The following is a 16917-nucleotide window of genomic DNA, read 5'->3' on the forward strand; positions in this document are numbered from 1 at the left end:
AACACCGCTTAGGGGGGGCCAAAAGCCCTACTAAGCAGGTATATACAAAAGTATGAAGGCTATTGCTTAACGCATTGTAAGCCGCCCTGTGTCTCCAGAGAAAGGGTGGCATATAAATCGAACCAATAAATAAATAAATAAATTCCTCCGACTGCTGCTCCTTTTAGAATAGGATAGGATAGGATAGGATAGGATAGGATAGGATAGGATAGAAGAGTTGGAGTTGGAAGGGACCTTGGAGGTCTTCTAGTCCAACTCCCTGCCCAGGCAGGAAACCCTACACCACTTCAGACTAATGGTTATCCAACATCTTCTTAAAAATTTCCAGTGTTGGGGCATTCACAACTTCTGCAGGCCAGTTGTTCCACTTATTAATTCTTCTGTCAGGAAATTTCTCCTTAGTTCTAAATTGCTTCTCTCCTTGATTAATTTCCACCCATTGCTTCTTGTTCTACCCTCAGGTGCTTTGGAGAATAGTTTATAGGGTAGAACAAGAAGCAATGGATGGAAACTAATCAAGAAGAGAAGCAATTTAGAACTAAGGATAAGTTATACTTAATGAAATTATACATTCGAACCAAATGGATTCTTACCTAATAGGCATATAAAAAACAATATAGGAACCATAATGAAGTACTGGAATATTACGAGGCACAGCCAGGAAAATAATTGGCATTGATATTTATTGATGCACAAAAAGCATTCGATAAGTTGAATTGGGATTTTCTTATAAATCAATTAGTAGAGATGAATTTCAGAGAAAAATTTATTGGAATGATCAGAGCAATCTACTCAAACCGAGTGGCAAGAATAATACTAAATGGAGAACTAACAGAAGGTTTCAATATAACTAAAGGGGTGAGACAGGGATGTCCCCTATCCCACCTGCTATTTATTCTCTCAATGGAGTCGTTAATGATACAAATCAGGAAATAAAGGGATTAAAAATGAAAAAGGAGGAATATAAAGCACAAGCCTTCGCGGATGATCTGGCATTTATTATAGAAGACCCTTTAGAAAGGTGGGCAAATATTATTACAGGAAATAAATCAATTTGGTAAAGTAACAGGGCTTAAAATAAATAAAGAGAAAATGTTCACTAAGAATCTTAACAATAGACAAATTGAAGAACTGGAGGAGAAACTGGGGATTTCGAGGGCCAAAAAAATGTAGATATTTGGTTAACGGCAAAATGCACAATGATAAAAGAAGAAAACTACAACAGACTATTACAACAAATACAAAAGGGTTTGGATAATTGGGCTAAATTACAGATATCATTAATTGGCAGAATTTAAACAATTAAAATGAATATACTACCCAAATTGCTATATCTTTTTCAAACAATATCAATAAAATTAGGCAAAAAAAATTTTTTTTGAACACTTAAATAAAATGGTATCCAAATTTATTTGGTCAGGAAAAAAAAAAAAGCACATCTAAAACTCAAACTCCTACAGGACAGCAGAAATAAAGGAGGATTTGGTCTCCCAGACTGAGATCTCTATTATCAAGCTGCAGCAATTAGTTGCTCAAGGACTGGATCCAATTGAAGAATAAAAGAATACTAACAATAGAAGGCCACAATCTCCAACTTGGCTGGCATGCTTTCCTCTGGGAGGAGAAAAATAAATCCCACTCATACTTCCAGAGGCACCTAATAAGAGATGCCCTGCTAGGTACCTGGGAAAAAATAAAAAATAAAAAAATTAACTATATTGTCGTCAGAATATACCAAGAAAAAACCCAAAGAGGAAACCACAAGCAATAAATCTTACTTTTAAGATCAGAGGTTTATTTTCATGAGCAATTTGAACATGAAGAAGCCATCATACAGAATACAATTTACATTAACAGCCCATTGCAATGAGGTCCACTGTCGTAGCTGGCCCAGGAAAGACAGCTATAGGCAGGGGTGAAATGCTCCCGGATTGGACCGGATCGCCCGATCCGGTAGCGATTTTCCCCTGTGGTTTGGCGATCTGGTGGCGATCGTCGCCCGGGTGTCATTACTTCCTGGTTTTAATCAGGAAGTTTTTTTTTTTTTTACCTTCTGCACATGCACAGAAGGTTTTGCACATGGGCAGGAGGTGTGGAAGGTAAGTAGTTTTCACCCCTGGCTATAGGCCAGTGGCATTGAATTAGACCAGTCCTCAGCAGATGTATTTCTTGCTGGATCAGTTCCGTGCTCCCATTACTGACCATCAGTTTAACGCATACTCACGTGAACATATGCAATCTTTTACCATCTGCTATTTTTATTTCCCTTGTTTCCTGACTTCCTTGGTTCAAAATAGCTTCTGAGATCATCCACTCCGCAAACACATGACCAAACTATGCCAACGCTGCCGATTACAAATATTGCTTTATCCTTGCGAAATCTTTCTAGCTTGCACTGTTAATATTATGGCGATTCAGTTTGAGGCCTACCTAAGTTCTCCTTTCACAAACCCTCCTCTTTGTCCTTTAGGACAACACAAAACGCACCTTCAACTACCTTTTTGCACAGCAAGCATAAGAATCGGTGGTTTTCTTTTGAGCCTCCTTCATTTAAGGTGAAAGAAAAATCTATTTTGATTTATAGCAGTGCCTCTAAAGTGTGCATTTGCCTTTCCAACCTACTTGTTTTATGGAAGTGTAACCATAACCATTATATTCAAAAAAATATAAGACAGGGTCTTATTTTCGGGAAAACACGGTACTTTCAGTTCCCTATTTCTCACAGTTTCATCGTTCTGATTCCAAATATATCTGAATACCACATACTTTGCAGAAAATGTACCACAAAGGTCAAAACATTAGAAATATGTCTGGTACAATTTGCAATTATGTTAGTCTAAAACTTTGGTTCAGTGAGGCCTGCAAGACCACTCCTAGGCCTTACTAACCTGTTTCCCCCAAAATAAGACATCCCCAGATAATAAGCCCAATCGGGCTTTTGAGCATATGGCAATAAGGCAAAGCACTTATTTCAGGGTTCAAAAAAATATTAGACAGGGTCTTATTTTCAGGAAAACACGGTATCTATCTATCTATCTATCTATCTATCTATCTATCCATCCATCCATCCATCTATCTATTTATCTATCTATCATCTATCTATTTTCTATCCATCATCTATCCATTGTCTGTCTATCTATCTATCTATCTATCTATCTATCTATCTATCTATCCATCCATCCATCTATCTATTTATCTATCTATCATCTATCTATCTTCTATCCATCATCTATCCATTGTCTGTCTGTCTATCTATCTATCTATCTATCTATCTATCTATCTATCCATCATCTATCCATCCATACACACACACACACATCTATCTATCTATCTATCTATCTATCTATCTATCTATCTATCCACCCTCTTTTCCCCAAAATAAGACATCTCCAGATAATAAACCCAATCGGGCTTTTGAGCGCATTGCAATAAGGCCAAGCACTTATTTCAGGGTTCAAAAAAAATATAAGACAGGATTTTATTTTCGGGGAAACCCGGTATCTCTCTCTCTTTCTATCTATCTATCTATCTATCTATCTATCTATCTATCTATCTATCTATCTATCTTCTATCCATCATCTATCCATCCATCCATCCATCCACCTACCCACCCACCCACCTATCTATCTCTCTCTCTATCTATCTATCTATCTGTCTATCTACCCTCTTTTCCCCAAAATAAGACATCCCCAGATAATAAATCCAATTGGGCTATTGAGCGCATGGCAATAAGGCCAAGCACTTATTTCAGGGTTCAAAAAAGTATAAGACAGGATCTTATTTTCAGGGAAACTTGGTATCTATCTATCTATCTATCTATCTATCTATCTATCTATCTATCATCAATCTGTCATCTATCCATCATCCATCCATCCATCCATCCATCCATCCATCCATCTACCTACCTACCTACCTATCTACCCTCTTTTCCCCAAAATAAGACATGCCCAGAAAGTAAACCCAATCGGGCTTTTGAACGCATGGGAATAAGGCCAAGCACTTATTTCAGGGTTCAAAAAAATATAAGACAGGGTCTTATTTTCGGGAAAACACGGTACTTTCAGTTCCCTATTTCTCACAGTTTCATCGTTCTGATTCCAAATATATCTGAATACCACATACTTTGCAGAAAATGTAGTACAAAGGTCAAAACATTAGAAATATGTCTGGTACAATTTGCAATTATGTTAGTCTAAAACTTTGGTTCAGTGAGGCCTGCAAGACCACTCCTAGGCCCTACTAACTTGTTTCCCCCAAAATAGGACATCCCCTGATAATAAGCCCAATCAGGCTTTTGAGTGCATGGCAATAAGGCGAAGCACTTATTTCAGGGTTCAAAAAAATATAAGAGAGGGTCTTATTTTCGGGGAAACACGGGACCTGCATCTTTCCGATGGATATATTTCTCTTCCCACAATATGAAGATCTCAATCTGGTTATCAACAATGGAGGCAATTATCTACTCAATCACCACAGATCTTAATAAAATGGCAAGCTACGCAGGACTTTTAGATAACAAAGGAGAATTAAAATCATCCCAGGATTTGTAAAAGCAAAGAATTGCTATTATTTCCAATACAAATTAAAACAAGATTCAAAAAAGACCGTGAACAATATGGCATATATGAGAAACAATTGGAATTAGACAAAATATTGCAAGGAACGGGAGGAAAAACGATTACCAAAATATACAACTTTCTTTTAAGATATAAAATGGAGGAAGAGACAGGAAAGGCGACCATAATAACCTGGGCCAGGAATTTTGGCTATAGCATTGAGTTAGAACATTGGGACAAATTGTGGAAAAGAAATTATAAGCTTACGATGGCGGTAGCCTATTAGGAAAATCTATATAAAATGTTCTACCGATGGCACTGTATTTATCTGTGGTTTGCTTTAAGTCGATCTGAAATGGCTCCTTTAAAAAAAAATACTGAAATTCAGTTAAAGCACTGAATAATAATTGCTGAGCTAAGAATAACTCTATATATAATTATAGGAAAACTTCAGTTGTGGTAAAGGACAATAACTGTTTTAAAATCAGCAATGTACCCATTGCAATCCTATAAACATGCTATGTCCCATAAATATGCTACGCAGTTCAACTTTAAAAAACAACAACAACATAGCATAGTCTGGGTGAGCTGATATTACCAGCACTTAACACTGTATAGAAATTGTATATTTTGCTAAGAAGGACTTTAAGGAAAGTTTTTTAGAGCTGTTTTATATATAGTTAGAAGAAAGTTTTGGATCAATCACCAAAGAATGGCCCAAAAACTGATAACTTATTTTATGTTAAAAAATAAAAAGAAATTTCCTTTCTTGTCATGATAATTTTTTTTATCATATCCAATCTAGTAAATAAAACCTAGAGCACACAGAATAAAACTATATGCAGTATATAAAAAGGCTTTATTATTTTAGGAGGTATGAAAAAGCTATATAAAATCACATTCCATATACATTCAGTATATGTGAACAAATTTGATATACAAATACCAGTTGATCAGTAATGCTACACAGAAAATGAGTCACAAGAAAGGGACAAGAAATAAATCTGCAAAAATAAGAAGAATTTAACTACTAAAAATCAGGACAGTTAGAAAAATCTTATAGCAAAAACCACTGGCAATACACATTAAAAAACATAAATAAGAACTTCTAAATATTACAAAGCATATGCAACATCCAGTTATATTATTAACCGTTCTGTTTCTGTTATGAAAGCCTATTAAACTGCAACACCCAAATAAATCAATTTTCCGAAAGAAACTTCCCCTCCCGCCCGCTCACAATAGCTTTACTTCGCGCCAACAGGATATGTACTGGTCGGCGTGTTTGCAACTCGCGTGGCTTTTTCTGATTGGACAAAATTGAATTAACCGGCCAATTGCGTCAAGGCAGGGAGTGGTTAACATAGTTTTCCTATTCCTCTGTATAGAAGCATCCTCAGGAACCACATCAATCTTAATTCTAAATGCCCCGGAGGACTATCATGAATCCAGAGCTCTATCTCTCTCTCCCAATTCTCTCTTTCTCTCTCTCTCCCTCTCTCTCTCTCTCTGTCTCTCCCTCCCTCTCTCTATCTCCCTCTGTCTGCTCTCTCTCTCTTTCTCTCTCTCTCACATATTTCTTTATCACTCTATCCCTTTCTCTTTCTATCTCTCTCTCTCATCTCTCTTTGTCTCATGTTTCTCTCTCCCTCTCCCTCTCCCTCTCTCATCTCTCTCTGTCTGTCTCTGTCTCTCGCTCTCATCTCTCTTTCTCTCTCTCACATGCACACACGTCTGTCTCTCTCTGTCCCTTTCTCTCTCTCATCTCTCTCTCTGTCTCATCTCTCCTTCTCTTTCTCTCTCTCTCTCTCTCATCTCTTTCTGTCTGTCTCTCTCGCCCGCCCGCCCTCTCTCTCCCTCATTTCCTTCTCTCACACACACACACACATCTCTCTCTCTCTCTCTCTCCCTTTCTTTCTCTCTCTCATTTCTTTCTGTCTCATCTCTCTCTGTATCTTTCTCTCTGGGTGTCTTTGTTTCTTTCTGTCTGTTTCTCTAACATCTCTCTCTCTCTCTCTTTCATTCTGATTCTCCAGTGCTCTTCGGTACCTACGTTACAATGACGCGGTTAAAATCGGGCTCAGATTGAAGATTCGTCTCCAACCTATGCTGGAAAGCAGGCAATGGCAAGCCTTACACCCACCGAAAAAGGACATCGACGAAAGAATACTTTGATATATAAAAACGAAAAAAGTAGATGTAACCGTCTCGTATTGACAAGTCGGTACCTACGTTACAATGACGCGGTTAAAATCGGGCTCAGATTGAAGATTCGTCTCCAACCTACACCGGAAAGCAGGCAATGGCAAGCCGTACACCCACTGAAAAAGTACATCGACGAAAGAATATTTTGATATATAAAAACGAAAAAAGTAGATGTAACCGTCTCGTATTGACAAGTCGGTACCTACTTTACAATAACGCGGTTAAAATTGGGCTCACATTGAAGATTCATCTTTAAACTACGGTGGAAAGTGGGCAATGGCAAGCCTTACACCCACCGAAAAAGTACATTGACAAGATAATACTTTGATATATAAAGTTGTTTTCTGCGTTCGGTATGCTGTTGAGACTCATCACGGTTCAACACAGCAGGGGTCAGGGAAGTGATCAACCGGAGACCCCGGTCACCACCTACTGGACACCCCGGATGTTATGCACAGATCCTTTGGGGCTCATGGAGGTGGATAGGTGGTTGGTGCACATGATGTTGGTGATGGGTGATGGTGATGGGATCGGCGGTCGGGCACGCTGCAGCCGGGTAAGGCATCTCCATGCTGGAACATTGCTGCCATGCCATAATGAAGGAAGCCAACATCAGAGGCCGTGCAGCAGTAGCAGAGACGCGACTCCCGGAAGTGAAGCCTGATTGGAGGCCAGGCTGGCGCGGTCTATTTAAACGGCGCTGAGAGGCAGCCGCTCTCAGCGCCGACTTTGCATTACCTACATTAAATTCGGCATTGACTACGGCAGACCTGGTGCGTGAATAAACCATCTTTTGTCATTGAAGCACTTTGGCTGAAGCGTAGTCATTCAGTACACCCAGGTTTGTTGAGCAAGCCAAGATATGCAGTGTGTGTGTGTCCTGTTTGTGTGGTGGTTTCCTGTATAGAAAGAAAAGCAAAAAAGACAAAACGCCAACTTGGCAGTAGAAAGGGGCATATTTTCAAGGAGCAGAGTGGCGCAGCGGAAGCGTGCTGGGCCCATAACCCAGAGGTCGATGGATCGAAACCATCCTCTGCTAAGAATAATGGTCCTTTCCTTTTGTCTTTTTGCTCCCAGAGATAAGCGCTGATTTAACCTACAATTGCAATCTGATGCTTAATGTGCTAATTTTTCTATTGTGCACCGCTTTGGGAGAAAGGGAGAGAACGACAAAAGTCGGTGAGTGATTCTGATCAGAAGATGATTGATGGGTGTAGCCTGCTGTTGCTCTTTAGGAAAGAAATCAATTTCACCCGTGCAGAAATACGCGACTGGAAGCTTTAATAAATGAATTACACTTCTCAGAATCTCCACAGATTGACAGCCTTTTCCTGGTTCTGGGCACACCGAATCGATGGAAATTAAAATCAGAAATGAAAAGAGAACTGCCATCTCAAATGCCATTTCCTTAGCCCAGTGTCATCAGATCTAACTCCCAGGTTGTGGAATGTTGTCTTTTCCAACCCCATTAAAAAAATGAAGCAAAAATCAATTTCGGCAATTTTTGTAAAGGCTGAGAAAGGATGACGGAACTAGGCAGGTCCACTTTAGTAGGGTTTGCAGATGGGAAGATAGTTTGTAATAACAGGGGTGTCGAACTCAAGATCCGGCCCACAGGATGCTAAGATCTGGCCCACAGGACTAGCCTCGGAAAGGACCGATCTGCAGTGCCTCTGCTAGCAAAAATGGAGCTCCCCCCACCCCGTGCCCTGTTTTTGGTCTGGACAGCCTCCTGCAGCCCTCTGCCAGTGAAAACGGAGCTTGCCCCACTCCAGCTCCATTTTACTGGCAGAGCAGTGGTGGGTTGCCCCCGGTTTGGACCGGTTCGCATGAACCGGTAGTAAAACCGGCGGGAGGTTCCGCCCACCAACCCGGACGTCAACATAGGCGATCTGCGCATGCGCGCGCTTCCGTTGCGAACCGTTAGTAAAGGTAAGTAGAACCCACCCCTGTGGCAGAGGGCTACCAAAACAAATTAACAAGACATTTGAGCACGCAAGAAGGGAGAGGAAAGGAGAAAGGGAAAGAGGAAAGACAAAAAGAAGGAAAGATGGGAAAAGAGCAAGGAAGGAAAAAATAAGGAAAGAGGGGAAGGAAGAAGAAAGGAGAGAGGGAAGGAAAAGGAAGGAAGGAGATTAGAACGAGAGGGAGGGAGGATCTCAGGACGTCCTGCAAACAGCCACTAACTGTTTGCAGGAGTGCAAACCAGCTGTACAGCAGTTGTACAGCAAAGACCTCTGATGTGCAAAGCTGGTGAACGATAAACTGTATTTTTTTTATTTTTTTATTTTGAATTTGTATACCGCCCTTCTCCCTGAGGACTCAGGGCGGTGAACAGCCAAATAAAAACATCAAATACAAATATTAAAATACAGTTAAATATATATATATAAATTTGGCCCCATTAATTAAAACAATAAACAAAACAATTAAAAACACTTAAAAAGAATTAGGCCAGCCCGGCTTGTTGGAAAATAAGGTTTTAAGGGCACGGCGGAAGGCACTGAGGTCATGGATTCTCCTTATCTCTGGGGGCAACTGATTCCAGAGGGTGGGTGCCCCCACAGAGAAGGCCCTCCCCCTGGGGGTCACCTGCCTGCATTGTTTGGCTGATGGCACCCTGAGGAGGCCCTCTCTGTGGGAGCGCACGGGTCGATGGGAGGTCGTCGGTGGCAGCAGGCGGTCTCGAAGATAGCTAGGCCCTATGCCATGGAGCGCTTTAAAGGTGATAACCAACACCTTGAAGCGCACCCGGAAGACCACCGGGAGCCAGTGCAGTTCACGCAGGAGCGGTGTTACATTTTCTGGAGAGTTAGTTTTATGTACCTCTAGTCATTTACAGCCCTTCATGGATTACTGCCTTGTCGTGGCGAAGGGACTTGCGTAGCTCAATGAAGCTATGAGCTATGCCATGCAGGGCCACCCAAGACGGACAGGTCATAGCAGAGAGTTCCGACGAAACGTGATCCACTGGAGAAGGAAATGGCAACCCACTCCAGTATCTTTGCCACGAAAACCCCATGGACAGTACCAAAAGGAAAAAAGAGATGATGCCGGAAGATGAGCACCTCAGGTCTGAAGGTGTCCATTATGCTACTCGGGAAGAGCAGAGGGCTAGTACTAGTAGAGCCAGAAAGAGTGAAGCGACTGGGTCAAAGCCGAAAGGACGCTCAGCTGTGGATGCATCTGGTGGTGAAAGGAAACTCCCATGCTGAAACGATGTTTTCTCCATAGGAACCGGGAATGTAAGATCCATCAATCAAGGCAAGTGTGAAGTTTCCGAAAGATGCCCTAATTAAATTTGCAAGTTGACAGCAAGCTGGACGTGGTCAAACAAGAGATGACAAAACTGAACATCGACATCTTAGGAATCTTGTGTGGTGCTAAGAAGGGTGAATAGACTTTAAAAAAAATAAAATAATAAAAAGGCAGACTCAAATGGACCGGTCAGTCTTTTTTTCTGCGGTCAGTTTTCTATTTCTACATTAACTTCATTACGGGTGCTTTACTCTAAATATATGTAAATATGTAAATTTATTTACATAAATATTAATAAATATTTAAATATTTATACAGTTTTTTGCGCCGTTTCGCGTGGTCTGAATCTTAATTGGCCCGTATCGGTCCTGAAAAAAGCGTATCGGTGCTGAGATTTTTACTATTTTATATGAATAAACTGACATTTCTGAGTTAACTTAAAAAGCATCTTTTTAAAAAAACTAGAGGTTAAATTATATGTAAATCGGGCAGTTAGGGATTGCTTTCATATCAGATGCTGTTCTTTGGGGAGTGAAACTGCAACATTCAAGCAAATGGCTTCTGCATAACAACTTACAACTCTATCCAAGGTAGCTTAGTGTAACGTGACTAGATCAAAAGATTAGGGCAAAGTTTCTTTTTCTAATTCTACAACAAAAGATTTACACACACACACACACACACATATATATACAAACACACACACATCTATATCTATATCTATATCTATCTATTTTCTTACTTCTTCGTAGGATTTGTGTGTGAAGGCAAGTGTGAAGTTTCCGAAAGATGCCCTAATTAAATTTGCAAGTTGACAGCAAGCTGGACGTGATCAAACAAGAGATGACAAGGCTGAACATCAACATCTTAGGAATCAGCGAACTAAAATGGGCAGGAGGGGATGAATGTAATTCAGATGACCATCAGGTATACTACTGCGGGCAAGAATCCCACAGAAGAAATGGAGTAGCCTTCATAATCAATAAAAGAGTAGGAAAAGCAATACTGGGGTACAATCCCCAAAATGACGGAATGAACTCAGTTCGAATCCAAGGCAAACCATTCAATAACACAGTTATCCAAATCTTTGCCCCAAGTCTTTGCCACTGGTGCTGAAGAGGAGGAAATTAACCAGTTCTATGAAGCCCTACAGTACCTTATAGAATTAACACCAAAACACATAAAACACAAATAAGAAAAGCAAAAAAAAAAAACCATATAAATACATTATACAATGAACAATTTATAAGTAAATCAATCATTTGGAGCGTTTGTTTCGTATTGGTCTTTCAAGTAATATGGTTGTACTTATTCCCCTAAATCTTAACTTAATAATTTCATTTTACCATTTCTCCCTCCCCTCTCTTCTTTTCTCTAAGACTTCTACTTTAGTAATCTATATATCATACATTTAAATTGTATCTTTACTTTTAGGGTTTCTCTCTGTAAGTTTATCTGCCCGTAGGAAATTATTTGTATGCACAATTGTATTTCTATTCTATCTTACTTCTAGTTGTGATTCTTCAGCAGTAACATTATGCCATTGATACCATTTATTCCAAACTTTATAAAATTCTGTCTCTTCCTTTCCCTTTAACTCTTTTGTTAACCTAGCCATTTCAGCACACTGTGTAATTTTATCTATTATTTCTTCTTCCGTTGGGATTTTTTCCAGTTTCCAATTTTTAGCATATATTATCCTCGCTGCCGTTAGAATATGTATTAACAGGTTTTTTATTTCTTTAGGATATGGTTTCATGAAGATTCCTAACAGGAAAGTTTCGGGTCTCTCGTCTATCTGTAATTTGGTAATTTGATCTAGCCATTTTTTGATGTCGGACCAAAATTTCTTCGCCGCCGGGCATGTCCACCATAGATGGTAAAAGGTGCCTTGTGCGTTTTTACATTTCCAGCACACTGAGGTATTTTTCGGATTAATTTTGGCCAACCTTGTAGACGACATATGCCCCCTATAGAACATGTGTTTTTAATGTGTTTTATATATGTTTTAATAAAGTTTATAAATTAAAAAAAAAAAGAATTAACACCAAAAAATGATGTCCTTATCATCATGGGGGATTGGAATGCTAAAGTAGGAAGCCAAAAGATAACCGGAATAACAGGCAAGTTTGGTCTTGGAGTGCAAAATGAAGCAGGGCACAGGCTGATAGAATTTTGTCAAGAGAATATGATGGTCAGAGCAAACACTTTTTTCCAACAACCCAAGAGATGACTCTACACACGGATATCACCAGACGGTTAACACAGAAATCAGATTGACTATGTGCTCTGCAGCCAAAGATGGAGAAGTTCTACACAGTCAGTAAAAAGAAGATCAGGAGCTGACTGTGGCTCAGATCATGAGCTTCTCATTGCAAAATTTAGGCTTAAATTGAAGAAAGTAGGGAAAAGCACTAGGCCACTCAGGTATGAACTAAATCATATCCCTGATGAATATACAGTAGAGGTGACAAATAGATTTAAAGAATTAGATCTGATAGACAGAGTGCCTGAAGAATTATGGACGGAGGTTCGCAACATTGTACTAGAGGTAGCAACTAAAACCATCCCAAAGAAAAAGTAAGGCAAGAAAGCAAAATGGCTGTCTGAGGAAACTTTGCAAATAGCTGAGGAAAGAAGGGAAGCGAAAGGCAAGGGAGAAAGAGAAAGATACACCCAATTGAATGCAGAATTCCAGAGAATAGCTAGAAGAGATAAGAATTCCTTCTTAAGTGAACAGTGCAAAAAAATAGAAGAAAACAATAGAATAGAGAGGACCAGAAATCTATTCAAGAAAATTGGAGATGTGAAGGGAACGTTTCTTGTAAAGATGGGCATGATAAAGGACCAAAATGGCAGGGACCTAACAGAGGCAGAAGAGATTAAGAAGAGGTGGCAAAATTACGCAGAAGAACTGTACAAGAACGAGCTTAACATCCCTGATAACCATGATGGGGTGAAGTCAAATGGGCCTTAGGAAATCTGAGCAACAACAAAGCTAGTGGAGGTGACAGTATTCCAGCTGAGCTATTCAAAATCTTAAACGACGATGCAGTAAAAGTGCTACACTCAATTTGCCAGCAAATTTGGAAAACTCAACAGTGGCCACAGGATTGGAAAAGGTCAGTTTACATTCCAATTCCAAAGAAAGGCAATGCCAAAGAATGTTCAAACTATCGCACCATTGCACTCATTTCACATGCTAGTAAAGTTATGCTTAAGATCCTACAAGCTAAGCTCCAGCAGTATGTGGATCGAGAACTACCAGAAGTACAGGCAAGATTTCGAAGAGGCAGAGGAACTAGAGATCAAATTGCCAACATATGCTGGATCATGGCGAAGGCTAGGGAGTTCCAGAAAAAAATCTACTTCTGCTTCATTGACTATGGTAAAGCCTTTGATTGTGTGGATCACAACAAATTGTGGCAAGTTCTTAAAGAGCTGGGAGTGCCAGACCATCTTATTTGTATCTTGAGAAACCTATATGCGGATCAAGAAGGAACAGTGAGAACTGGACACGGAACCACTGATTGGTTCAAAATTGGGAGAGGAGTCCGGCAAGGCTGTATACTGTTGCCCTGCCTATTTAACTTATATGCAGAGCACATCATGAGAAAGGCGGAGCTAGATGAATCAAAAGTTGGAATTAAGATTGCCGGGAGAAATATCAATAACCTCAGATATGCAGATGATACCACTCTAATGGCAGAAAGTGAAGAGGAACTAAAGAGCCTCTTGATGCGGGTGAAGAAGGAGAGTGCAAAAGTTGGCTTGAAACTCAACATTAAGAAAACTAAGATCATGGCATACCAGCCTTCTCAATTCCTGGCAAATAGATGGGGAAGAAATGGAGGTAGTGACAGATTTTATTTTTCTGGGCTCCAAGATCACCGCAGATGGGGACTGCAGCCAAGAAATTAAAAGACGCTTGCTCCTAGGGAGGAAAGCTATGGCAAATCTAGACAGCATACTAAAAAGCAGAGACATCGCCCTGCCAACAAAAGTGCGTATAGTCAAGGCCACGTTGCAATGGATGGCTGTGAAAGTTGGACCATAAGGAAGGCCGAGTGCCAAAGAATTGAGGCCTTTGAACGATGGTGCTGGAGAAGACTCCTGCGAGTCCCTTGGACTGCAAGGCGATCAAACCGGTCAGTCCTCGAGGAGATCAACCCTGACTGCTCTTCAGAAGGCCAGATCCTGAAGAGGAAACTCAAATGGATGCCGGCATCTCGGGTTTCAGAGGCTCCATCACTTTTGATAGATGTGGAAAAACTTGCACCCGTTGATAGGGCTCACAACTTGGGTGTCCTCCTGGATGCTCGGCTCTCCCTAGAAGATAGCCTAGAAGGCTATCCCATCTAACGGCTGTGACCAAGGGGGCCTTCGCACAGGTTCGCCTGGTGCACCAGTTGCGCCCTTTCCTGGACCGAGATGACCTTCGCACAGTCACTCATGCCCTGGTTACTTCCCGCTTGGATTACTGCAATTCCCTCTACATGGGCCTGCCCCTGAGATGCACCCAGAGACTCCAGCTGATCCAGAATGCAGCTGCACGGGTTGTTATGGGAGCCCCTCGTTACTCCCATATAACACCCCTCCTGCGTGAGCTGCACTGGTTACCAGTGGTTCTCCAGGTCTGCTTCAAGGTGCTAGTCCTCACCTATAAGGCCCTTCATGACTTAGGTCCGGGATATTTGCATGACCTTCTCCTGCCTGCCTCTCACCGCCCTGTTTGTTCACATAGGGCCGCTCTCCTCAGGGTTCCGACGGCGAGCCAATGTCACCGTGCTGGAGAAGGCTCCTGCGAGTCCCTTGGACTGCAAGGCGATCAAACCGGTCAGTCCTAGAGGAGATCAACCCTGACTGCTCTTCAGAAGGCCAGATCCTGAAGATGAAACTCAAGTATCTTTGGCCACCTAATGAGAAGGAAGGACTCACTGGAGAAGAGCCTAATGCTGGGAAAGATTGAGGGTAAAAGAAGAAGGGGACGGCAGAGAACGAGATGGCCGGATGGAGTCACTGAAGCAGTTGGCGTGAGTTTAAATGGACTCCAGAGGATGGTAGAGGACAGGAAGGCTTGGAAGAACGTTGTCCATGGGGTCGCGATGGGTCGGACATGACTTTGTAACTAACAACAACAAGTCATTTACAACGGTTCTTTGCAGGTAGTCCTCGGCTTACAACAGCTCCTTTAGTGACCGTTCAAAGTTACAAGGGCACCGAAGAAAGTGACGTACGACCATTTTTCACACTTATGACCATTGTCGCATCCCCACCCCTAGTCATGTATGCGATTTACATTCGGATGATTGGCGACTGACTCGCATTTATGACCATGGCAGCATCCTCGAGTCACGTGATCCCATTTCCAAATCAAAATGGGGAAAGCCCAGATTCGCTTAACGGGTTACTTAATTGAAGAGCTGCAGGGATTCGCTTAACAAATGCGGGGAGAAAAATCGTAGAACGGAGCAAACTCACGTAACAAATTTCTCGCTTAGGAACATAAATTTGGGGCTCAATTGCGGTTGTACGTTGAGGACTTCCTCTACCGTCATTTTCCAACTACTTACAAACCATGCATAAAACTATTACAGTTCCTGAAGAGTTCAGTTCCTGAACATGACAGTCCACAGATGTTACCCCAGCCCAGGTGTGAAATGCTCCCGGTTCGGACCGGATTGCCCGATCCAGTAGCGATGGCGGTGGGTGGTTCAGAGAAACCAGTAGCAAAAATCCCTGCACTTCCCCACCCCCACCCCCCATGCTCAGCTGAGCTGTGCGATCATCAGAGGCTGTTTTTTTTACTATTAAAAGCATTTTTTCTACAACCTCTTCGGCCGAAAAAATGCTTTTAAATGTAAAAAAAAAAGCCTCTGATGATCGCGCGGCTCAGCTGGGATCGTCAGAGGCTTTTAAAAGCATTTTTTTCTACAACCTCTTGACCGAAGTGGTGGTTTAAAAAAATGCTTTGAAAAGTCTCTGACAATCCCAGCTGAGTCGCCTGATCGCCAGAGAGGCATTTTTTAAATGCCTCTCTGCCGATCAGGAAAAAAATGCTTTTAAAAGTCTCTGACGATCCCAGCTGAGTTGCCTGATCATCAGAGGCTTTTAAAAAGCATTTTTTTCTGCAACCTTTTCGGCCAAAGAGGTTGTAGGAAAAAAAATGCTTTTAAAAGTCTCTGACGATTCCAGCTGAGTTGCCTGATCCCCAGAGGCTTTTAAAAGCATGTTTTTACAACCTCTTCGGCCCACAGAACTGGTAGTAACAAATTTTACATTTCACCACTGCCCCAGCCTTCATGTCAAGCATATACATATATTTGCTCACAAGTACGTATACATTTCTGAAAACAAAAAGACACACGTGAACACGAACGACTATTATATCTGCCATACTACACAACATCTTGAGGACAGCAGTTTTGCAGCATGATCCCCATCCTATTTAATAATGACATATTTATCTTTGCCGCCTTGAGTTACTTATAAAAAACAACAAAGGCAGGATTTAAAAAATCTAAAATATGAGTGAGAAGAGAGATGAGGAAGAGGAGAATTATTCCATATTTGGGCTGCAGAAATCATGGTACCCACTAGTGGCAGCAAAGAGTCACAGCTTTTTTTTTTATCCCTTTTGTGCCCTCTGGTGGTTGTCTAGATTTTTCTTGCCAAAATTTTGTCCCAATCTTCCTCCTGAGATTAACACCTCAGTGGGTTTGTCACATCCTTAATTTCCAAACTGAATGGGTGACCAGATTATAATTCCAGTGCTTGGATTTATCCCCTTTCCCCCTCCCTCCCTCCTTCCTTGTCTCCTTCCTTTCTTTCTCTTCCTACCTTCTTTCTCTCCTTCCTTTCTAGAAACCAACTTCCATGTTTCTCTTCCTCCATCGTC

At 41.2% G+C, this 16917-nt stretch overlaps 1 long non-coding RNA gene and 1 other non-coding gene across 2 annotated transcripts; one reads left to right on the forward strand and one right to left on the reverse strand.

Annotated features, from left to right (window-relative positions):
* Window positions 1–669: 669 nt before the first annotated feature.
* Window positions 670–2022, reverse strand: LOC148113759 (uncharacterized). Its single transcript, XR_015734309.1, has 2 exons — window positions 1779–2022; window positions 670–1683 (listed from the first exon to the last, which is right to left on the reverse strand). It is a non-coding gene; the product is annotated as an uncharacterized LOC148113759 (long non-coding RNA).
* Window positions 2023–7728: 5706 nt separating this feature from the next.
* On the forward strand, window positions 7729–7800 carry TRNAM-CAU (transfer RNA methionine (anticodon CAU)). Its single transcript has one exon. It is a non-coding gene; the product is annotated as a tRNA-Met (tRNA).
* Window positions 7801–16917: the final 9117 nt, after the last annotated feature.

The sequence above is a fragment of the Pantherophis guttatus genome, chromosome 4 (genome assembly GCF_059756535.1).
Source record: "Pantherophis guttatus breed Tessera chromosome 4, ASM5975653v1, whole genome shotgun sequence".
Taxonomy (NCBI): domain Eukaryota; kingdom Metazoa; phylum Chordata; class Lepidosauria; order Squamata; family Colubridae; genus Pantherophis; species Pantherophis guttatus.